The sequence below is a fragment of the Lampetra planeri genome, chromosome 74, assembly GCF_965212315.1.
Source record: "Lampetra planeri chromosome 74, kcLamPlan1.2.h2, whole genome shotgun sequence".
Classification (NCBI taxonomy): Eukaryota; Metazoa; Chordata; class Hyperoartia; order Petromyzontiformes; family Petromyzontidae; genus Lampetra; species Lampetra planeri.
This window is the reverse complement of record NC_136179.1, coordinates 2855914-2875789: the sequence shown is the minus strand read 5'-3', so window position 1 is coordinate 2875789 and position 19876 is coordinate 2855914.

Below are 19876 nucleotides of genomic sequence, written 5' to 3'. Positions count from 1 at the left end.
TATGAGCTATACATTGTAACGCTTTAAAATAACACTACAAACTAGTGTTATAGTAAACTATAATGTTGTGAACTCTAACAATATAAGCTATGTGCGATACATTAAAACGTTATAAAATAACATCATAAACTAGTGTTACAGATTAGAACACCGTACATTGAAGTGTGATATTCGAATCTCATTCGAATTCTCAGCTTCACAACGTGTTCCTCTAAGAATCACACTATGCTCGTGAGTATGTAACATGTCTGTATGTAACATGTATGCATGTGACATTTATGTAATATGGACGTGCGATCCAATTGTGGGATATGTGAAACGGAAGGTGCAGGATCAGGATGGGATTAAAATTATTTGAATAACACTTTGGTGGTATTAGGATCAAGCTGTCCACTATTGGATAAATGTTCCATCTCAATGGCATCAAATAGCAATATTCAGTATGGATATGTAAAATAATCGCACAAACCCAATATTAGCCCGTGCGCTCCGGTGGAGAAAGGTCCCCATTATGAATCGTTTCGCAACATTCAGGTCCAGAATACCGAAGTATACCGGGAATCACCTGTACTTTAAAAACATGTAAATTGATAAAACTATAGACAATAATTTTAAATTTGAAGCTTTCGGGACTGCAAGGATTCATATTCTTAGGTTTTTCTGTAAAGTCACGTAGGTAAAACATCAAAATTAATAAATATAATAAAATAAAATAAAAGTCACGACGTTTCGGAGGCAACACAAGTCTCCGTCATCAGGTGGGACCGTCACAGCCAGATTAGCTGCATCAAGTGAGGCAATGATTCAAGATGCAATCCCTTAAAAGCAAGTTGAGGGGGGAAGAGAGGGGGGCTCATCAGAATGCGGTAGCCAATGAATGGAACGTATCGGGAGGGAGGGGGGCGGGGCTCAAAGACAGCACGGGGCGCCAGGCACAACGCATCGGGAGGGGGAGGGGCCAAAAGGATGTGCTCGACGTTCCATTCATTGGCTACCACATTCTGATGAGCCCCCCTCTCCTCCCCCCTCAACTTGCTTTTAAGGGATTGCATCTTGAATCATTGCCTCACTTGATGCAGCTAATCTGGCTGTGACGGTCCCACCTGATGACGGAGACTTGTGTTGCCTCCGAAACGTCGTGACTTTTATTTTATTTTATTATATTTATTAATTTTGATGTTTTACCTACGTGACTTTACCGAAACAACCTAAGAATATAGACAATAACACTAAACATTAAACGACAACACAAATTATCAACTGGTTTTATAATTTATAGCACCATAAACGGAGGTACGGTATTAAAATCTCATTAGAAGTATTAAATCGCAATCTACACATATGTATGTAAATTATCTGTTCAATCGAACCGGAGGTCGGATATGTGAACTGTGGAGATACAGGGCAAGAATCGCATGCAAATTTTAGAATAACAATATGGTCGTATTAGCATTTTAATGGGCTTGAATGTATGTTATGTGCAAATGCAATCGTTAGTCGTAAATGCGAGGGAGGGGTTAAGAGGTGCACGTTTAATCAAGTGTTAAGGACACTGTTGTTGATAAGAATTCGTCTGGACATGGCACGTGCCTTGTTCTACTCGATCAACCAAAATTAGTATAATGTCGGGAGTATGATTTCATTCAAGAGTAGTATTCACAGAGACCCGAGGACACTAACCTACCTAAAGTTATGGTTAAAAAAAGTAATCTTGAGTGACTTAATTCTCAGCTCAGACATGATCATCGCAATCATTTCCAAAGACGTGTGGGGTCCTGCGAGAGCAGGTCCCGACTACAAACAGCTGGGCAGCAGAATCGTAAGTAGCTGCGTCGCCCTCGAAATGTCATGTTGCTGCTGTTGTTGTCGCTGCTGTTGTTGCTGCTGTAGTTGCTTCTGTTGCTGTGATATACGCAGGGAGGTAGTGTGCCGTGAAGGGATGACGCCTTTGATTAAAGCCTCTGATCAAACTCACCCGATTGATGCCCTTGATCGTCGCATTTGATCAACTCATAGTGAAACATAATATTATAACCTATGAACTACAACCTATCCATTGTAACGCTGTAAAAGAATATTACTCATTGGGTTTCACTCCCTCGTCGAGAAGGCCGCTCTCTTCCTTTTCTAAAGTTATGTGCTAATTTCTCTGCATTCACTTTAAATCGAGAACAATGTTTTTTCATTTATTCAAAATAAGCGCACAATTACACACTGAGATGCACTTACATATTCATGCATGAAGCACAATGGGCACATTACCCTTCGGTATGTTAATAGACATGCGGATTGTGCCTTCCAAAATTAACAATCGAATGCAAATATCCTGAAAAACAAAGGATTGGATCCTAGGGGGTGAGTTATAAGGCGGCTCAGAAGCAGAGCTCAGTGCCATTTCGAGAGGAAACTTGATGAGGTTGGACGCTCGACTCGTCGCTCTGCTGATCGCCCTTCAACCGCGAGACAACGCAGCCTGGCGAGCACAATTGCTGTGTCGACAGTTAGGCGACTTTGCGTCGGGAGAGTTCGTGGCGACATCTTCAGACGGGTTCCAGACACCGATATGCCGTGAATCTACAAGTAAGTGTCTATTTATGCGGAAAAAATCTTAAACGTGTTCGTCGTCAAAATTACGGGATTTTTTTGCGTCTCGGTTAGACGCGAGTGTCGTTCTTGTTTCATCAGTTAACAAAATCCAAAACTCAACGCTAAACATCATTGCGGCATTTGACTCGATAACACCGCTGCTGTTACTACGCTCACATGGAGCAGAAACGCTCTCCACAGCCACACGCACACGGAGGCAAGAAGCCATTCCATTGCTCTGTGTGTGGGAAGACATTTTCACGGCCATCACATCTTCAGAGTCATCAGAGAACACACACGGGCCAGAAGCCGTTCCCGTGCCCTGTGTGTGGAAAGCCATTTGCACACTCATCAAATCTTCAGAGACACCAGAGAACACATACGGGCGAGAAGGCATTCCTGTGCCCTGTGTGTGGGAAGACATTTGCACAGTCATCACATCTTCAGAGTCATCAGAGAACACACACGGGCGAGAAGCCATTCCTGTGCCCTGTGTGTGAGAAGACATTTGCAGACTCATCAACTCTTCAAACTCATCAGAGAACACACACGGGCGAGAAGCCATTCCTGTGTGTGGGAAGGCATTTGCACACTCGTCAACTCTTCAAGACCATCAGAGAACACACACGGGAGAGAAGCCATTCCTGTGCCCTGTGTGTGGGAAGACATTTGCACACGCATCAAACATGAACAGGCATCAGAAGGTCCACAATGATAGGAAACTGAAATCAAAAGCTGAAATTCAAGGTGCTGCAATGAGTCCTAAAGAAGTTTCCACCTTCGATCCCATGCAGTTGGATCCCGAGAGATGGCTGGATGTAATGGAGTGGCTCGAGAGTCAACCAGAGAGCTCGGGGTGACTGAAAAAATATTAAGTCATGTGTATATACCTATTAAGCCGTATCGAGTACTTTTGTGTGTAATTTTAGCCATTTTAGTTTTACAGTTTTTGTGAGTTTAATGACGTGCACAGTGGTGGTTTGTAATGTTATCGGATTACTTGCCGAAGTGGTGTAATGAGCACTGGTTGTGAGAGGGTTCAATTGTTGTCGTTAAGTGTTCCTGTTGAGCTAAAGTTGGAATGCGTCTGGAGGTACATCTTTACTCAACATTTTAAAGTTTTTTTCAAGTATATGGCTTTTTTATTGGTATTAATGGACTTTAGATAGCCTATGTCAGGATGTACATTGATGACTCGTTCGTTGGATATATGGCCTTGACATCAACATAGACGCACAGTGAACAAACCTGGTGAACTAATAAGGAAATCATGGGGAATGAAACTTTAACGCTTTGGTCTTCCTGGAACGGAAATGGTTTGCATTGTACTGAACATGTAATAAATATTCCCTTCGAGTTTTGACGTGAAATTATTGCAGATGTATAAAAACGTATCTTTAACAAATGTTTGTCCGGTCTTTATTTTATAATGTTCCTAGCAAAAACATGTTAAGAGAGTTTCAGGTGGAGGATCTCCGTCACACAAGTGTGCCCTTACCCGGCAGCATCTTGGCTGTCTACCCGATGAACACGTGTTCCTTGAGGGGAAAGGTCCCCGTAGTTAATCGTTTCTGAACGTACCAGTCCTTAATCCCGAAGTGTGCCGGGGATAAACTGTACTCTATAACATGTAAACTGTAATACTATAAACGATAATACTAAACATAAAACGACTATAAACTAGTGTTTTAATTTAGAACGATTTAAACGGAGGTAAGGTATTAGAATCTCATTATAAGCAGTAGAATCACAGTGTGGTCTTATTAGAATAGCACTTTGCTCATATGTATGTATAGTATACGTGCAAGGATCGGATTAAAATAATTTCAATTACACTACGGTCGTTATAGAATCACGATTTTCACTGCTGGATGAATGTTACATCTCAATGGTATCGAAGAACAATAGACAGTTTTCTATTCATAAATTAACGCACAAACACATTATAAGCTCATGAGCTTATGAATCGTTACAATTATTATAACAATCACAAATTGTAACAAAGCGAATTTCCCACTAAGCAAAACATCACGCTCACGTGGCGAATTATTTAACAAACTGCAACACTAAAGTGGCAGAACTCAACAAGAAATGCGCACGACAAAGCTAACAACAGCAATGGACAAATCCTAAAAACAGACCACACGCACGTTAGTAGCTGTTAGAAGAAGACAACACCTAGCACCTTCAACTTTACACATTATACAGCCCCAAAGATCCAACTCGAAAATTAGGCGGTATATGACACCATTTGAACTTCCTACTTTCGTTCTCGACTAATGAAGATATTCTTGGCAAATACTATCGCTTTCGCTTGTGATGTACCTCCTAATTATGGCCTCAGGTTCAAAAAAACAAAAAAAATTCATGCGAATTCCTCCATTATTCCAAGCTGCACAATTCAGGGTTGTGGACCGCTTTGAATGCTTCAATGTAATCACAGTAAATGCTTCAGACCACATCAGGACACTCAACTTCGAGCATCTTTGAAGCAACGAGATGAGATGGCTAAGAACTGCAAGCTTATTCTAGTGTAATAACAGCCATAGAGGGTTCACGTGGGGATTGGCTTGCCGGTCCTGCTTTGTAGCCAATAAGGGATGAGCCAGGGAGCATGGCATCCGCGTGATCGCGGCGTGTTAGCAGGGGTGATTGGCCTGGCCAATCGGGGCCTCAGCTAATGGGGAGCCGGATCAGAGGCGTGGTCCCGGGATTGACAGGGAACCATCGGGAACGGTCAACGCTGTCTATAGATGATTGGCTGGGGGGTACCACGTGACGAAGGGATTAAGAGAGAGGGAGAGAAGACAGTCGTGAGCAGACTTGGGGACGACAAGAGCAAGAGTCACGCGCGTACGGGCTCTGGGTGCCACGTGCGCGGTGGGGACTTGGCGAGAAGTCTGCCCTCTCTCCGTTGTCTGCCAGCAACGGGGAGTGTGTGTAAAGTGTAACTGTGGAAGTTGAAAATAAAAAGGACTGATTCCGGAAGCCGTCTCAAGGAGGTTTATTACACTAGTGTTAACGATATTTTAGCAATATGGGTAAGTACAGTATATGTACTAAGAATTCGTCAACATAGCAGGTGTCTTGTTCTCCGTAATCAACCAAAATTATGACAAATTCTATCATAAATGAGTGTGAGCTAATTATTCAGTAGTAGTCGCTAATCTCCGTCACACAAGTCTGCCCTTAACGAGCAGCATCTTGGCTGTCTCCCCATAAACATGTTCCTAGAGGCGAATGGCCCCCGTTATAAATCGTTTCGCAGCATTCTGTTCCCTAATCCAGAAGTATACTGGAGATCCACTGTACTATATAACATGTCAACTGTACCATTATAAACGATAACACTAAACATTAAACTACTATAAACTGGTTTAATAATGTATTACACCATTAACGGAGGTACGGTATTAAAATCTCATTAGAAGTATTTGAATAGCACTCTGCTCATAAATATGTATAGTGTATGTTCAATCGAACAGGTTTTTGGGGTTAAATTGCGTAAGTAAAAAATATATTTTGTTAAACCCGCCTCAATCCGATACATCAAAATAGTAATGTTTGTCACTTAAACAGAACATGACAATTCGTTACTAAAGCATGTCTATTCCGGTCACTATTCTTCAATTATGATTACCGTTAGCAGGCTATATTAGTACACACAATCGACAGGAAGTACAAGATCAATGGGTTCACTTAATTCGCATGCCTAATGTACGTTGATTACCATATAAATAACCCAAACGGCAATGGGTACCCATAGCCATATAATAATATGTATCCATTAACACCCCCCCTTCCCCACTTCGCGCAAGAAGAGCACACACGTTTGTCATCACATCTACCTCTCTATTTACGGAACGAAACGGGAGGACGTCTCCACAAAACTGGCCATCGCCTAATGAAGATTGTTGTAATTACTGGCGAAACGTCGTACTCAGATTGTATATGTTGTGGCTTGGCTCTCAAACACACCATTGTGCTGGACGTGACAACCCTTACTAATTAGGTGTGTTGGGTGGTGGCGGGTTTAACGACGCATTTTCATATTTAGGCAATTTATGGATACGGTATTCACATCTCATTAGAAGTATTATATTCGCACTTTGCTCATATGTATGTAAAGTGTTCGTTCAATCGAACCGGGGATCGGATATGCGAATTGTGGGAGGTGCAGGGTAAGAATCGCATTAAAATTCCTAGAATAACAATCAGTTATTTCGATACTCGAGTTTTGCAGTGTGTTAGAATATTTCGTCACGTGCAGTTGGTGGTTTGTGATATCGGATTACTTGCTGAAGTGGTGCGATGAGCAGTGTTTGTGAGACCGTTCAATTCCTAACAATCTTGTCGTGGTCAAGTGTTCCTGTTGGAATGAGTCTGTAGTTACAACTTTACTCGATATATTTGACTTATTTTTTCCTTTATATCGCTTTTTTGGTTGGTTATAATCTACTTTAGATAACCGATTTCAGGATGTACATTGATGATGCGTTTGTTGGATTTATAGCTTGGACTTCACCACAGACGCACAGTGAACACATTTTACTGTAACTGTTTGAAAATAGGACATAATAAACACTCGATACGAGTTTTTACGTAAATACCCTTGCACACAAGTCTGACCTTAACCGGCATCATCTTGGCTGTCTCCCCCATCAACATGTGGTCCTAGAGGGGAAAGGTCCCCGTTTCAATAGTTTAGCAACCTTCCGGTCCCTAATTACGAAGTATACCGGAGATTACTTGTACTCTAAAACATGTCAACTGTAACACTCTAAAAAGATTACACTCAACATTAGAAAAGTAGAAACTTCTTTTATGTAATTTATAACACCATAAACGGACAGTATTAGAATATTTATACTCTTTGGTTCTTTCGGTAAAGTCACGTAGGTAGAAATAAAACAAAATAAATAACGACGTTTCGGACGCAACACAAGCGCCCGAAACGATGTCTGCAGCAGACATCGTGCTGCTCGCAGCAGACATCGGGGATATCGCGATTTTCACCTGAAGGCGCTTGTGATGTGCCCGAAACGTCGTGATTTATTTTGTTTTAATTATACCTACGTGACTTTATCGAAAGAACCAAAGAGTATGGATTCCTGCAGTCATGAACGCTTCAAATTAATGTTATAATATAATTACAATATTTGGAATCACAATGTGATCGTATTAGAAACACAGACATGATCATCGCAATCATTTCCAAAGACGTGTGCGGTCCCGCGAGAGCAGGGCCCGGCTACAAATCGCCAGGCAGCAGAATCAGAAGTAGCAGCGTCGCCCTCGAAACGTGATGTTGATGCTGCTGTTGTCGATGCTGTTGTTGCTGCTACGGTAGTTGCTTCTGTTGAGGTAACAATTCGTCACGAAAAGGCATGATTACAATGTCTTTCATAAAGGAGTATGAGTTCATTCATGAGTAGTATTCGCTAAGCCCAGATGGCACTAACCTGCACTCAGTTATGTTGAAACAAAGTAAACATTAGTCGCTCAAATCTCAGCTCATTCATGGTCATTGCAATTATTTCCAAATCCGTGTGGGGTCCCACGAGGACAGGGCACGGCCAAAAACTCACATTATAAACTCACACTGTAAGCTCTAACATTATAAACTCTAACAATATAACTGTTGTAGCTATACATTGTAACGCTATAACAATAACACTGTAAACTACTTTTATAGTAAAATCTAATGTTGTGAACTCTAACAATAAAACCTATGAGCTCGACATTATAACGCAAAAAATAACATAATAAGCTAGTGTTATAGATTGGAACACCATACAGTGTGATATTGGAATCGCATTCGAATTATTATAATTACTCCGTGGTCCTCTTCGAATCAGACTATGCTCGTAAGTACGTTACATGTCTTTATGTAACATGTCTGTATGTAATATGTATGTAATATGGACGTGCGAACCAAGTGTGGGATCTTTGAAACGGAAGGTGCAAGAACAGGATCTGATTACATTTTTGTCGTACCAAAATGTGGCCTGCGAGGTGTCAGGTTTAGAATAGAATCAAAATTATTAGAATCACACCATGGTCGTATTAGAATCAAGTTGCCCACTGATTGATGAATGTTCCATCTCAATGGCATCGAATAGCAATATACAAGTATGGAAATATATAAATAATTGAGCAAACCCACTATGAGCTCGTGAGATTATAAATCGTAAAAATTGTGATGACTCCAGACTCTGTAGACTGTAGAGGGTAATTTTATGTAGCCTGTAACACTGCTGACGACACCGGAATCACGATCTAGCAACGACAATGACGAGACAGCAACCAGCCAGGACCCGATATTCCACCAAAACAGCCCCGGACCTCGTTCCTCCCCCTTTCTTATTCTCGGTGTGAATCTACTCGCATCCTTTGTCCCACCTTCCCTTCTTGAACTCTTTATATCCTATTGTCACCGCTTGTCCCTTAGTAGATGCACTGTCTTTACATCAACAACAATCCCAAGGGCTTGTGAGTATGAGAGTGTAATCCAAACGACATGAGAGCATGAGAAATAATATTATATTTCAGAGTTTCACATGTGAGAATTTACAATGTCAGAGTTGATCAAATGCGACGATCAAGGGCGTCAATTGGGTGCGTTTGATCAAAGGCATTATCCCATCACGGAACACCACCTCCCTGCGTATATAACAGCAAAAGAAGCAACTACAGCAGCAACAACGATAGCAGCAACATCACATTTCGAGGGCAATGCAGCTTCTTCTAATTCTGTTTCTGCTGCCCGGCTGTTTGTGGTCAGGTCCTGCTCTCACAAGACCCCACACGTCTTTGTAAATGATTGCTATGATCATGTCTGAGCTGAGGTTTGAGCGAATAAAGTTTACTTTGTTTCACCATAACTGTGTGTAGGTTAGTGTCATCGGGGCTCAGCGAATACTGCTCATGAATAAACTCACACTCCTTTATGACCGACATTGTATAATTTTGGTTGATCGAGTAGAACAAGGCACGTGCCATTTCCAGACGAATTCTCATCAACAAGAGTGTCCTTAAATATGATGCTAAAATAAATGTTAACACTGGATTAAACGTGCACCTCTTAACCCCTCCATCGCATTTACGACTAACGATTTGCATTTGCACATAACATACATTCAAGCACAGTAAAATGCTAATACGACCATATTGTTATTCTAAAATTTGAATGCGATTCTTGCACTGTACTCCCATATCCTACCCTCGATTCGATTGAACAGATAATTTACATACATAGAGTGCGATTTTCATACTTCTAATGAGATTTAAATACCGTACCTCCGTTTATGGTGGTTTAAATTATAAAACCAGTTGATAGTTTACAGTCGTTTAATGTTTAGTGTTATTGTTTATAGTGTTATCAGTTTACATGTTTTTAAGTACAGGTGATGTCCGGTATTCTGGACCTGAACGTTGCAAAACGATTCATAACGAGGAACTTTCCCCGCCAGAGCGCAATCCGCTAATGAAAAAACACGGGCCGGCGGGAACACGTGCTTCAATGGGCAGTGGGGGACAGGGCATGGTTGTATTGCCTACAGGTGCCACCGGGTATGTCCCCCAAGTTGCTCCGCCCATGGCGGGGTCAGGTAGAGGTCATAGAGGTGGGTGATGTAAAGACAGTGCATCAACTAAGGGACAAGTGGTGACAACATGATAGAGTCGAGAAGGGAAGGCGGGACCAAGTGTGGGCGGAGGTTCACGCCGAGAATGAGAGAGGGGGAGGAACGAGGTTTGGGGCTGTGTTGGCTGGTTGCTGTCTCGTCGTCGTCGTTGCTATATCGTGACGCCTGGGGTCTAAAACCGCGTTAAAGGCTATGTGGGGGTCGCTAGCCCCCGAGGTCCCTCCCGCCTCCATCCCCTCTTTAGTTTGCGTTACCCCACCTCCCTATTACCCGCTACGGTTTCGCCGGCATTCGAACGCGACGCCCCTACTGTTACAGCCTCACGCCGCGCTCCCACGCTGCGAGCATACGTGCGCACATCATCACCAATCAAACGCCGTGCTCGCAGTATAGCCCTGTGCGGCACGTTACCAATGCGCATCCGTATCCGACACGTAACAAACGTATGCGCACTCCCACACACACGCCGCTCCGCGCACTCCAACTCCACTCACGTTATGATCGCGCACCTGTATCACACACGGAGTGAACACACGCGACACCCACTCTCGCACCGCTCTGCGCAGCGCTCCCCCGAGGCGAGCCGCAGCGCTACAGAATCACTGCGTACCCACGCGCAGCCCACACGCTCACACTGCACGACAAGATCACGCGAGACCACGCTTCGCTATTAATGATTTATTATCTGCTACGTGGGACTGGTTGTTGAGTCAGTATGAATCGACGAGGCTGCCTACTCTACTAACCCGGAACCTATTCCCTATTTATCGTTCACGAAACACTTTTACCTCCTTACTCACGGTTTGAGGCACTCGACGTTCCGTGGGTTTTCCTCGCTGCTTGCCTCGACACGTCGCACGGACGTCCGGAGGGCAGAGCTGGGGCAGTCCTGGACGTTGGCTTCTCGGAGCAAGAGAGCGATTTCCGCTTTGCGCTCCCCATTTATCCTCCCTACCTCAAAGGGAATGTGACTCTGGACAATAGGCTCGCGACCCTCTCGCATGCGCACCGCCGTTCCGGGCGCTTTTGATATGCTACTTAATGCTCAACCTGCGCGGCGCAAATTCCAATCAATCCGCTTTTGATATGCTAATTAATGCTCAACCTGCGCGGCGCAAATTCCAATCAATCCCTTTCTCACGCAGCCCCCCCCCATTATCGCAGTTTATGCGGCGGCGTCCGTCACAAAGGTGCGCCGTGGGAATTTGTGCACGGCTCCCCGCGTGACCCCGCTCTCCCGATTACTCATACTAACAGCCTTATCCTTTAACTCCCCTAACAATGGTGCCTGCGTGATGATGCTCCTCCATCACAATGCTTATTCCCTCTGCCTGCCCCGTCGATACTTGCGTGTGTGGGGTGTGTGAGATGCGTTTCCCCCGCGGTGGCCGAGTGGCCCCTCGCTGCGACCTTGCAACCTTAGGGCCGGTCGCAGCGCCGCGGTGCAAAGTAGCGTCGGGGGAGGTCGTCCAATTCCCTGGTCGCCGGAAACCGTGAAAGTTTAATCCCGATAAGGGCTTCTCGGATAAAAACCGGTCGGCCAGGTGACCTCCTCACGGAGCTCTATGGGGGGGGGGGGGGGGGGGAATGCGTGCGGGTGTGTTCGTGCGAGGTGAGGTGAGGGGGACGCGGGGTCGGCTCCGTCGCTTGGTGGTGGCGAGGTCTTAGATGGGGCGCCTGCTGAACGGCTTCGTGGCGGCGGCATGACATAGCCCCCCGAGGTGCTGGTCCCCGTCCCGGGTTGACTGGAGCACCTTGCTTGAGCCGCGCCCACGAGGAAACGCTGCGGGGTCCGGGGGGTCCGTCGGCCCTCGTGGCTGGTCTCGGGGTGGGTGGCTCCGTCCTCTGCAGCTCCTGCGGCGGCCTCCTCCTCCACTCCAGCGGCTCTCCCTGTACCTCGGTACCTGCGGGCTGGGGTACAAACTCAGAAGCGGAGGGGTTTAGGGGCCGTCGTCCGCGCCGTCCCCTGGCGGGGTCGGGGCGTCTCGGGGGCCCGGCGGGGCCCATGTAGGGTGCGAGGCCCCCCAACACGAGGGGTGCGGGTACTCCGGGATTACGGGGCCTTCGAGTGACGGGGTTCTCTCTCGCCGGGGCCGCTTTCCACGGTTTTAAGCGGCGGACGTTGACCACCGTCTCTCGATCCCTCTCCCCGCCATAAATTAGTACCGTCCAGGGGGAGATCTGTCGCACCACGGTCCAGGGTCCCCGCCAGTAGGTCGTCAGTTTCCCCACCTGCCCGGCCCCGACGCGAGGGGTGTGTAGCCACACCTTAGCGCCTGTCAGGAATAAGGGGGGTTCCATGCGGGGTCGGGTGCCCTGTTCCTGCCGCCGATGCGCGGCTTCCCCTTGCGGGTATGCTCGGCCTCGGGCTTCTCGCAGGGTCTCCAACAGGTGTTCCACAGGGCGGCTTCCCTCCTCCGGCTGGGGGGAAGGGACGCCGAATAGCAGATCTGCGGGTAAACGAGACTCACGGCCGAACATCATTAAAAACGGGGTTTGTCCCGTCGACGTGTGTACGGTGGTGGCGTAGGCGAAAAGGGCGTAGGGGAGGTGTTCGCCCCAATCCCGTTGATTTGCGGCCGCCATACGTTTGAGTTTCCCCGCTAGGGTCTGATTCATGCGCTCCACCATACCGTTCGCTTGGGGGTGGTACGCTGTGGTTCGGTCCTTCTGGATTCCGAACTCTCGGCACAGTGCCTGGAACAACTCGGCCTCGAACTCGCTACCCTGGTCGGTGAGGACTCGTTCTGGGATCCCGTGCTTAAGTACGTAGTGTTCCACGAATGCCCGGGCCACCACCAAGGCCGTTTTATCAGGGATGGCCACTGCCACGGGGTAGCGGGTGAAATACTCTACTGCGACTAGGATATATCGGTTGCCTCGATGGGATCGCGGGAATGGCCCCTGTAGGTCAATCCCGACCAGCTGATTCGTGCGGCTGACGCGGAACGGCCTTAGGGGTACCTGGTATCGTGCCGGTTTCGGCCCGCACTGCTGACAGGCGCGGCAGCCCTGTACCCAGGCCGCCACGTCTTGTGCCAATTTGGGCCAGAGATACTGGCGACGCAGGGTCTCTCGAGTGCGTCGTTCCCCATCGTGGCCCCCGAGTGGGTGGTCATGCACCAGCCGAAGCAGCTGGGGTCGCACCTGGGCAGGAACACAGATGCACCCCGGCTGGCCGGCCTCGGTTAACTCCCGTACCACTCCGTTCTGCACACACAACCGGGCATACAAACCGCTCCAGGGTCCTGGTAGGGCGCTCTTTTCCTCCCGCAGTGCCGCCTCCACTGCCGCCAGATCGGGATCTCGCTGCTGGGTCTGTCTCAGCTGCTCGTCGTTCAGGCCCGGGAAGGCGCAGCCGACGTCCTCCTGGATCCGTCCGATCGGGTCCCGAGCCGCGGGTCCCGCGCTTGCCGTGCGGTCGACGGGATCCTCGGTGCCACCTGTGAGGGCCTCTGTGGCGCACACTGCACTCTCTCTCGCTGGGGGGGGGTCAGTGACCGCGGCCGCTCGGGGGTCCGTTGCCTGCCGGCAGCGTCCCCCCGTGAAGCACGGGCAGGCCTCCTCCGCCCTTGTCTCGGCGTCCACCGTGGGTCGCCTCGACAAGGCGTCCGCGTTTGCATGCGTCCGGCCAGCCCGATACTCGATTTGCAGGTTGTACTCCTGCAACTGCGCCAACCACCGGGCCATCTGCCCCCGCGGCTCCTTGAATGTAAGAAGGAACTGCAGAGCATAATGGTCAGTGCGTACGCGACATTTCCTGCCGTACAAATACGGCCGGAACTGCTTACATGCGAAAATCACGGCGTACAACTCTTGGCGGGTCACGCAATAGTTCAGCTCGGCCCCACTCAAGGTCCGGCTGGCGTACGCGATGACTCGTTCCGTCCCATCCTGTACCTGTGACAACACCGCGCCCAGCCCGCTGCTGCAGGCGTCGGTGTCCAAAATAAAATCGGTGGTAAAATCGGGGAAAGCGAGGGTGGGGGCGTGGGTGAGGTGATCTTTGAGAGTGGTGAAGGCCGTCTGGCAGGCCCCCGTCCACTGATAGGGGTGCTTAGGGGATGTGAGTTGGGTGAGAGGGCGTGCAATCTCGCTGAATCCCTTTACAAATCGACGATAATAGGTGGCGAGCCCCAAAAATGATCTGATCTCCGTCAGATTCCTTGGCCGTGGCCACTCCACTACGGCGCGTACCTTCTCCGGATCGGTGCGCACGCCTGCCTCGCTGACGCGATGCCCGAGGTACCCCACCTCGCGTTGTGCAATGTAACACTTACGGGGCTTGAGCTTGAGATGAGCCGCTCGCAGTCGCTGGAACACCTCTCGTAGCCTGGACCAATGCTCAGACAAAGATCTACTGAACACGATCACATCGTCCAAGTAAATCAGGCACTGTTCCCACTGCAAGCCCCGCATCACCAACTCCATCAACCGCTGGAACGTCGCGGGCGCGTTAGTGAGTCCGAACGGCAACACTCGAAACTCAAACAGGCCCATCGGGGTGGTAAATGCTGTTTTTGGCCGATCCTCCTCCGTCATCTCCACCTGCCAGTAACCGGACGCCAGATCGAGGGTGGAAAAATACCGCGCTCCTGCGAGACTGTCGAAGGTGTCGTCGATGCGGGGTATGGGGAAGGCATCACCGAGCGTGACTGCATTTAGTTTACGGTAATCGACGCAGAACCGGGTTGATCCATCCTTTTTCGTTACTAGTACCACTGGGGCTGACCAGGGGCTCGCCGAGGGCTGAATTATGTTATCGCGAAGCATGCCCCCAACTGCCTCTTTGACTTGGGCGCGTTCGGGTGCGCCCACTCGGTACGCAGGGAGTTTGATGGGTCGGGCTGCACCGGTGTCAATTTGGTGCTTAACAAGATCGGTCCGACCCACGTCCGAGTCGTGTTCACGGAATACGTCGGCATACTCCCGCAGTAACTCGCGCAGCCGATCGGCTGCGCGATCGGGGCTCTGGGTGCCACGTGCGCGGTGGGGACTTGGCGAGAAGTCTGCCCTCTCTCCGTTGTCTGCCAGCAACGGGGAGTGTGTGTAAAGTGTAACTGTGGAAGTTGAAAATAAAAAGGACTGATTCCGGAAGCCGTCTCAAGGAGGTTTATTACACTAGTGTTAACGATATTTTAGCAATATAGGTAAGTACACTATATGTACTAAGAATTCGTCAACATAGCAGGTGTCTTGTTCTCCGTAATCAACCAAAATTACGACAAATCTTGTCATAAATGAGTGTGAGCTAATTATTCGGTAGTATTCGCTAATCACCGTCACACAAGTCTGCCCTTAACGAGCAGCATCTTGGCTGTCTCCCCATTAACATGTTCCTAGACGCGAATGGCCCCGTTATAAATCGTTTCGCAGCATTCTGGTCCCTAATCCCGAAGTATACTGGAGATCACCTGTACTCTATAACATGTCAACTGTGACATTATAAACGATAGCACTAAACATTAAACTACTATAAACTGGTTTAATAATTTATTACACCATTAACGGAGGTACGGTATTAAAATCTCATTATAAGTATTAGAATAGCACTCTGCTCATAAATATGTATAGTATATGTTAAATCGAACAGGTTTTTGGGTTAAATTGCGTAAGTAAAAAATATATTTTGTTAAACCCGCCACATGAAAATAGTAAGGTTTGTCACTTAAACAGAACATGACAATTCGTTACTAAAGCATGTCTATTCAGGTCACTATTCTTCAATTAGGATTACCGTTGGCACGGCTATTTTAGTACACACAATCGACAGGAAGTACAAGGTCAATGGGTTCACTTAATTCGCATGCCTAATGTACGTTGATTACCATATACATTACCCATACGGCAATGGGTACCCATAGCCATATATATATATATGTACATATATATATGTGTATCCATTAACACCCCGCCCTCCCCCACTTCGTGCAAGAAGAGCACACACGTTTTGTCATCACATCTACCTCTCTATTTACGGAACGAAACAGGAGGACGTCTCCACAAAAACTGGCCGTCGCCTAATGAAACTAGTTGTAATTACTGACGAAAAGTCGTTCTCAGATTGTAAATGTTGTGGCTTGGCTCTCCAACACACCATTGTGCTGGACTAGTAACGAATTAGCATGTCCGGTTTACGTGACAAACCTTACTAATTGGGTGTGTGGGTGGTGGCGGGTTTAACGACACATTTTCATATTTAGGCGATTTATGGATACGGTATTCGAATCTCATTAAAAGTATTAAAATCTCAATCTGCTCATATAAAAGAAAGCTGACGTTCAATCGACCCGGGGGTTGGATATGCTAACTGTGGGGGTGCAGGGTTAGAATCGAATTCAAATTCCTAGAATAACAATATTGTCGTATTAGCATTTTACTGTGCTTGACTGTATGTTTTGTGTAAATGCAAATTATTAGTCGTAAATGCGAGGCAAGGGTTAAGAGGTGCATGTTTAATCCAGTGTTCGTCTCGATCAACCAAAATTAGTACAAAGTCTGTCATAAAGGAGTACGAGTTATTTCATGAGTAGTATTCGCTGAGCCCCCAGATACTAACCTACACACGGTTATGGTTAAACAAAGTAACGTTTAGTCACTTAATTTTCAGCTCAGACCTGATCATCGCAATAATTTCCGAAGACGTGTGGGTCGGTCCCGCGAGAGCAGGGCTGGGCTACAAATAGTCGAGCAGCAGAAACCGCAGAATCAGAAGTAGTTGTGTCGCCCTCAAAATGTGTTGTTGCTGCTGCTGTTATCGCTGCTGTTATTGGTGCTGCTTTAGTTACTTCTGTTGCTGTTATGTGTCGGGTGGTTGCTCATTTACTCATCACCACCCATAATCATCAACACAAATCATCAGTATCAACACCCATTATCATCAATATCACTATCAACTCACCATCACCAACCATCGTCTCCACCACCACCCAACCATCACAACCAACATTCATCATAACCACCACCAATCATCCATTATCACAACAACCCATCATCATCACCACCCATAACCATCACCACCCATCATCATAACCTCCCCAATCATTACCACCACCCATCATCATCACTACCACCATCATAATCACTACACATTATCATCACCAACCATCATCATTACCACCCTTCATAATCACCACCCATCATTATCATCACCACCATCCATTATCAAGAAACATCATCATCGCCACCCATCATAAATTAACAAACACACACAGCTACAAACATAGATATGTAACCTGACACAGACATAGATAACAGACACACACAAATAAACAATCTCATTAACAACTTAATTATAAAAAGCCCAAATAACCACTGCCATGATAGGTGCACACAGACAAATCCTTTACACAATAACAATTTACATGGAACTCAAATTCACACTTAGTACAACCACCTCACTCACTTAAATATAACTACAGATCAATAACTATAATAAAAACCTGAATTTAAAAGTAAATAAACCAATGGGATGGTGTTTATACACTGTAAAAACCGAGACTGGGGTTAATTAATGTTTAGTAAATATATAGGAGTAGCCTATACATAAAAATAATGACTATGTGTAGTTTAGAATCACACTGAGCTGAATTCAACACCTTTCTATTAGTTATTAATTGTATTTTACTCAGTTTTGTTCAAATAAAATCAGCCATCAATAACTGAGTAGAATTTAATTGTATTTTATCAGGAAAGTCAAAAATGCCAAAAATTGATTAATTTTACTAACCGGAGGTTTTTGAATTTAATGACGTTACACTCCCGCCCAAACTCGAGGCATTTTTTCGCGCCACGTGCATGTCAACCATCTTCTTCAACAGACACGTTTCAGGGACCGCCGTTCTCCCAAAGGTAAGACATGTTTTATTATTTTAGCGAACAATGTTTTAACAAAGGTGTGGTAGCAGTTGAACATTGTTTTATGTTACTGCATGTTAGCAGCATGCCAATTTAACTGGCTGTAACGTATATCAGAATTAACTAGCACAACGTCAGGCCTTTGGAAGTCAGTCTGATTCGACTAAAAGCACGAGACTATAATTTTTGTTCCGCACACGAAAAAGTAACGTGCGTGATTAAAACTAGACTATATTCATTCGGATCACAGCGTGTACCGAACCAAAATCCTGTACCTGCCGTTACACCTCCAGTATATTCTATCTTGGTGTTGATGTACGTACAGTATGCTAACGTTAGCTAGCTTGCCACCAGTCAGTTAGCGTCACCTTTACGTTGTGGCTAGCTTGTTGTGTAGTTGCTAGCTAGCTAGATGATGTGAGTGACAATAAGTTGATGTGCTAAATTTGAGCATGAAAATTTGAATATTAAAAATAATAAAAAATTATCTTGTAAATGCGATTCTATTGTCCTCATGTGATTAGAGACCTGGTGGCCTTGCATCTGATACATGGACCTTTTTCTGCCTCAGGTTTTTGCTTATGGAATGGAAGTGTAAGATCTGCAAGTCTTTGTCTGCCACAAAGGGAAATCTACTAAAGCATTACAGACAACACGCAATATTTGGTCGTGGCCAATCCCAGCCATGCCTATATGACAGTTGCCCTTGCACATTTAAAACGCAGAGTGCCCTTCGCACACATTTGTCCAGATACCATTCAGATGAAGAAAGTCTACGGTCAGGAAACATCTCTGCTTTTAAGTGTTTAGTTTGCAATTCTTGTTGTTCTATAGAGAAGGACTACTTTCAGCATATTGGAAATCATCTGAAGAGCCACGAAACTGTCTTTTGTGTATTTGAAGGATGCAGCTTTCAGACAAATATATACAATACATTTCTAAAACACAAAAGCAAAAGACACAAATCCTATTCTTTGAGTGATTTTAAGAAAGATGTGTATGAGAGTCGCCATAATCAGACTGTTGACCATTCTGATTTACCAGAGGCCAATGATGGTGAGGGCACTAGTTTAGATTGTGATCAGGAAAGTGCATCATACTTAGTTCTTCAAAGAATTGGCTTACTTCTGCTGAAGCTAGAAACCATCTATAATGCCTCAGTGAAGTGCATTGATGCCTTGGTTGAAGACCTTCAGTTCATTTCATCTTCAGTATCAGTTGCAGTTGTTAGGAACATACTAGATTCAACATTGAAGGTGAATAAATGCATTGTTGACCAGGCCATCGTAACTGAATTGTCAGCAGTTGTGCAACTTCCATCCCATTAGTACAGCACTTGGAGCAGGTGGTCCACTTGGTACGGCTTTAAAGAGAAGAAAGTATTTTAAGGTGCATTTCCAGTGTGTTGATAGCATTGAATATATTATTGATACTGAAAAGAACAAGACCTTTCAATATGTGCCTATTCTCCAGACTTTGCAGGAAGTCTTGATCGGTTGACTTAACGTAAGTGAATTGTGGCACCACGAAGGCATGATATTGGGTGGATTAGAAATAGAAAAGTTATGGCAACAGACATTCAATATAAGTATTTTATTTAGTAAATCCAAATCATTTTGATCCAGATATTTAGTAAGCTTATATCAATTTCACCCAGACAATTAGTAAATGTAAATCAATTTCACCCAGATCATTAATAAATATTAATCAGATTCCACCAGATATTTAGTAAATCTAAATTACCATTGCTCAGATATTAAGTAAATATAAATCACTTTTCCTTGTAA